Genomic DNA, 6,084 nt, shown 5'->3' with positions numbered 1-6,084 from the left:
TGCGATGGCCGCGATTTTACATAGAATTGCATGGTAAAATGTAAATCGCGTTGGTCGCATCGCATGCGGCCCAAAAATCGCATGCGATGTGACCGACGCGATTACCGATTTTACGTAGGGAACAATGTTAAATGGCCCAATTGACCCGATTTTATATAGGGAACAATGTTAAATTGCCCACAGACCCCAAATAGCCACCCTGAAGTGTGAAATGGCCCCCCCCAATTGTTAACGCCACCCCATGATCAACGTCAACCCGAAGCGTGGCGAGCGCAGCGAGCCCGCGAGGGGAGGCGGTACGCGTCCTCCGACCTTTTCATGCCCCCACTATCCACGTCGGCGTGGAGTTGAGAATAGAAAGTGTGGCGAGCGCAGCGAGCCACCGAGCCCGAAGCGTGGCGAGGGGACGTGGAATACGAGCCCGAAGCGTGGCGAGCGCAGCAAGCCCCGCGCGGGGACACGGAATACATGTTAAGTAATTCGTGTCCCTTTGCGGGGCTCGCTGCGCCCGCCACGCTTCGGGAGCGTGTTCCGCGTCCGCTCGCAACGCTTCGGGTTCGGTGGCTCGCTGCGCTCGCCACACTTTCTTTTCTCAACTCCACGCCGACGTAAATAGTGGGGGTATGAAAAGGTCGGAGGACGCATACCGATGCGCTCGCCACGCTTCGGGTTGACGTTGATCGTGGGGTGGCGTTAACAATTGGGGGGGCCATTTCACACTTCAGGGTGGGTATTTGGGGTCTGTGGGCCATTTAACATTGTTCCCTATGTGAAATCGGGTCAATTGGGCCATTTAACATTGTTCCATATAAAAAATCGCGGTAATCGCGTCGGTCGCATCGCATGCGATTTTTTGGCCGCATGCGATGCGACCGACGCGATTTTTTCCTTGCGATGCCTAAGATCAAAATCGTGGACGCCCTTCTAGGAAACAAGTACCAAACTATTAACTGTTAACGTATAGTAGTAGTAGTAATAATAATATGTATTAAAATATATAACAAAAACTAACTGTACCCGGCCACGCGTTGCTGAGGCTCTGTCTGGTTAAATGGAAAAGAAAGAAAAGAGAAAGTGCAAGTTTGTAATATGTTTAATTTTACAGTGCTTGTGGGTATACAATATTTTTTGTTGTTCCTTTGTCTGTGTAGATATAGAGATTGTCTGGTTTGCAGACTCTAGAACAAGCAACAAATAATTGTCCACGAGCGAGATGCGCTAAATTGAAAATGCGTTACAAACCCTGTTACCGGGGTTTTTCCTGCATTTTCATATGTAGGAAAACCCGCAAGCTGGGTTTTCGCTGCTGGGGGTAACGCTAGCAAAGCTGGCTATACCCCATAGAAGCCTATGGGCTTCTTACCGCGACCCCCACCACCCCACATGGACCCCCGGTGCCCCGCATGGACCCCCGACGTCCTACAATGACCCTCTGTTGCCCCCCCTCACTTTTTGTCCGGTCAGCACAATGTTGTGCTGGCCGGACCAGTGGCCTCCTCCTTCCTAGCCCCTACATCCCCTTCCGGGTGCAGGGTGCCGGGAGGAGGAGGTAGAGCCATGCCCGACAGTCAGTGCGATAATCATGTGTGCCGTATCCAGCGACATGCTTGTTGCACATTTGTAGCTGTGAAACAACAAAAGCTGGCAATACCCCATAAATGCCTGTGGGCTTCTTAACGTGACCACCGTCGTCCCGCATGGACCCCCGCCACCCTGCATGGACTTCTGCCGCCCTGCGACGACCCCCTGCCGACCCCCCCTCACTTTTTCCCTGTGCAGCACAATGCTGTGCTGGCCGGAGCAGTGGCCTCCACCGCTCTAGCCCATACATCCCCTTTCCGGGTGCAGGAAGAAGGAGGCAGAGCCAAGCCCGTCAACCAGCAGGCGAGTAACAGCCAGCAGCCAGGTAAGGGAGGGAGGCGGAGCAGCTGGGGACCTGCCACACATCGCCGGCCACAAAGCAAGAGCCGTCCTTTGCGATAATTATCGCATATCTACGTGCATATGCGATAATTATATGTGCGGTAGCCGGCGATGTGGTTTTTGTACATTTGCAGCTGTGAAATAAATGCATTGTCCATTTTCTAGATGTTCTACTAAGTGAACAACAGCTGGAAATTAAAGAATTCGCCATATAGCTTCATTGCCGCTTATGTATCTTCCAGCCTGATACTGTGCAATTTCATCATTTATATAGAATGCAATGTTGTGTCCAAATTTCTAAGAAATCGGTGGAGAACTTAAGATTTTGAACAAATGAACATTTACATTTTTATTTATATATATAAAATGTATAAAGGTGCCCATACACATTTTTTTGTGTGCTCCTGTGCACATCCCATCGCACAGCTCCAAAAGTAGCTAACGGATTGCATTCCATAGCATGCGATGCAATGCGAATTAGTTTAAATACAACAATTATTGTACCATGTATGGGAACATTAAGATTATTATTATTATTATTATTATGAATCTTTTTTTTTTTTTTAACATTAGATTTTTATTGAGAAAAATATTTTTTGTTTTAGTTGCCCAAAATTTCAGCATATGATATATATAACAATAACAGTATTTAAGGGAGTTGAAAGGGGGATGGGGGGCAGTTACAGAAAAAAAAGGAGAGATTGGGAGGGAAGGGTATGGGGAGGGGGGAATACATCAGGTTTATAATGCCACAACATCAACAAGTTATCAATGGCCTACGTAGCGATCAAAAAGTCAACACAGGGCAGGAACACCTGGGCTTGAACTAGGAGATCTGAGGGAAGACAGACCAATCGGAACATTTTGCGTGGTGGAGAAACCCGTTCTCTCCCTATAAGTGGACCACTTAAGCCACTTTGTGTGTATAGAGGGGGTCAGTGTGGAACAACTATAATCAGATGTCTCGAAGACCAAATGTTTGTGTACCTTATTTATAATCATTGATATGTTAGGGATTTCGGGTGATTTCCACAGATAGGCTAAAGTAGCTTTTGTGGCTATCAGGATATTTCCCAGGAGGTATTTGTCCTCTCCGATCATATCTTTGGGGGGATAGTGGAATAGCGCCACTAGGGGATCCCTTGGGACAGTCACCCCCAGTACCTCTGAGATAAGTAGGAAAACCTCGCTCCAGAGTGAGTGAATTGCTGGGCAGCGCCAAAAGATGTGCAAGAGGTCTCCCACCATTCTACAATTCCTACAGCAGCTAGCTGAGACATCAGGCCAAATTTTATGTAACCACACCGGGGTGAAGTACATTCTATGAATCAGTTTATAAAACATTTCTGATCTTCACTTTCTGCACTACGCTGAGTAGATATTGATACCACCTAGAGATGTTCCCTTTCGTAGATTGGGAAGTGAGGAGAAATGATAGGATTTTAGGGAAACCAATCTGATCTGGAATTTTTGGCATGCATTTCTGCAACCAATTCCGTATCTGCAGATATTTGTAAAAATCCTGCCTCGGGATGTGGTACTTAAATTGAAGGAAGGAAAAGGGGGCTACAGTCCCATCGAGAAGAACATCCTGTATGGACTGAAGGCCTAAATCTCACCAAGTGTTTAATTGTAGGTCCTGAATCGTGAGGGCTATGGAATGGAGGGACAACTGTGGGGCAGGCAGCGCCTTATCCTGAGTGCTATGGATTAGACCATGCCAAGTGGCGAAGGTCGTTTGAATCACTTTGAGTCAATCAGAGAGGACCTAGCTATTCTCGGCTTTGCCCCGCCCCAAATGTATTTGGCTAATAGGCGGTTAAATTTATTACACAGAGATTTAGGGAAAGGTCTAGGCATTGTATGAAAAAGGTACATTAATTTGGGGAGTAGGACCATTTTTGCCGCTGCAATACGGCCGACCCAAGAAACCTCCTGCATCATCCACTCTTTGGTAATCTTTTCAAATGCCCTATATAGCGGATCAAAGTTACAGCTCATTAAGTCACCCTCTCTAGAAAGATTTACCCCCAGGTATTTAATAGATTTTGATTGCCATGAGTATTTGTATTTTTCTTTTAGTCGTCGAAGGACATCCTCCGACACATTAATTGGAAGGGCTTCTGTTTTGGTTGTATTTAACTTGTAGAAGGAGATGTCTGTGTAGGAGTCTAGGATATGGTGTAAGTGGGAGAGGGAAGTCTCAGGTTCAAGCAAGCATAATAAAATGTCATCAGCAAAGAGGCTGATTTTATGGAAAAGCCCACCAATCTCAGGTCCAACAACAGAGTGCCTGGATCTAATACATTGCGCTAGGGGTTCAATGGCCAAGGCAAACATCAAGAGGGATAGGGGGCAACCCTGACGTGTCCCATTGGAAATTTTGAATGAGGTGGAGGAGCAACCATTGGTGAATACCGAGGCCAATGGGGCGGAGTATAACGCTAGAATGGATTGTAATATTCCTCCCTTGAACCCAAACCTAGTGAGAGCGGCCTTCATGTAGTCCCATTTAAGCCTGTCAAAGGCTTTTTCCGCGTCTAGAGAGAGAATTAACAGCGGGAGGCCTTGGAGTTGACAATATTCCATTAAATTAATGACCCTCCGGGTATTGTCGGACGCTTGCCTACCTAGCACAAAGCCTACCTGGTCCTGGTGAATGAGTTTGGGAAGTAATGGCGATATTCTGTTGGCTATCATCTTTGCAAATATTTTGATATCTGTGTTCAATAGGGCTATGGGGCGATAGTTTTGTACCGCTGTGGGCGGCTTGCCTGGCTTCGGTACAGTGACTATTCGGGCCTCCAACATCTCCTTATGGAAGGAGGAGGAGTGAGAGGTTTTGTTAAAGACTGACAGGAGAACAGGGGCAAGGGAAGGCTTAAATGCTTTGAAGAAGTTAGAAGGGTAGCCATCCGGGCCTAGGGCTTTATCTGAGGGGAATGAACCAATGGCCGCCTCGACCTCACTCAGCATCCACGGGGAGCTAAGTGCTTCGCAAGCCTCCGAGTCAAGAGAGGGAAGATCTAACTTCTCCAGGAACTTATTTATTTTAGCTAAAGTTGGTTGGGGCATGTTGGGATCATCTTTTAGATTATACAGTTGCGAGCAGTATTCTGCGAATGTACAGTATCGGCTATGGCAAAAGGGTCAACTACCTTGGCACCCCTGGAGGTGTAAATCGCATGTATGCGTTCTTTGGCTCTACGGCCCCTCAATTTACGGGCCAACAGGCGGCCTGCCTTATTTCCAAGTGTATAATATCTCTGATTGAGCCTTTGGATATTAGGGTGGAATTCTGTGAGGGAAAATGTGTTGACTGTATCTCGGGCAACAAGGAGTTGTCTAAAAAGGGCTTTATTATGGGGTCTGCTTTTTGGGCTCTTTGTAATGTGGCTGCTTTCCTTTCTGCCGAGGCCAGGCGTTGTTTGTACTGTCACTTCATTCTAGCTGCCACTTGAATTGCTGAGCCTCGGATCACTGCCTTCAGTGCACACCAATGCGTGAAGACAGACGTATCAGAGGGGGAGTTGGTTTTGATATATGAGTCTGGCGAATCTGTTAGAGCCTGACGAGCGTCCGAGCGTGCAATGAGATGTGTACCCAATCTCCAGGAGCCCGGGGCAATTGTGCGTCTACTAACCTCCCAGCTAAGCATAAGTGGGGAATGGTCTGACCAAGATAATGGAAGAATAATAATCTTGCTAATGGATGCTAGTGTCTCTCTATCCACTAGTGCCATGTCAATCCTAGAGTATGACCTGTGTACATGGGAATAAAAGGTGTAGTCTCTCACTGAGGGGTGCTTGGATCTCCAAGCATCAAATAAGGCATATTCGGCCAGCAATTGACGAAACTTAGAAGAGGGATCATTAGACGGCCTCTGCTGCCGAATATGAGTAGGGTGTGATCGATCAATACTAGGATCGAGGACCATATTAAAATCTCCTAATATCATCAGGGCCCCTTTCAGGTGCTGTTGGAGAGTTCTACAAAAATTTCTACAGAATGCTATTTGTTTGGCATTTGGCGCATAGCACGAAACCAAAGTGGTTTCAACATTATCTAAGTGGCCTCCAAGAATTAGAAATCTCCCTTCGGGATCCTCATATTTAGAGGACAGCTGAAATGCACAGTGTTGAGCTATAAGTATTGCTGCTC

General features: G+C 46.9%; 1 long non-coding RNA gene across 1 annotated transcript in view; it reads right to left on the bottom strand.

The window, feature by feature from the left end:
- Positions 1 to 1,016: 1,016 nt before the first annotated feature.
- The window catches only part of LOC146079477 (uncharacterized), a 30,670-nt gene continuing 25,602 nt past the window's right edge, over positions 1,017 to 6,084 (bottom strand). The window contains exon 3 of the long non-coding RNA XR_014474553.1: positions 1,017 to 1,043. This is a non-coding gene — a long non-coding RNA (uncharacterized LOC146079477). The remainder of the gene's footprint in view (positions 1,044 to 6,084) is intronic.

Source organism: Crinia signifera, chromosome 5 (assembly GCF_055691185.1).
Source record: "Crinia signifera chromosome 5, ASM5569118v1, whole genome shotgun sequence".
Taxonomy (NCBI): domain Eukaryota; kingdom Metazoa; phylum Chordata; class Amphibia; order Anura; family Myobatrachidae; genus Crinia; species Crinia signifera.
The sequence above is the reverse complement of the archived record's forward strand: the minus strand, read 5'-3'. Positions and strand labels throughout refer to the sequence as shown.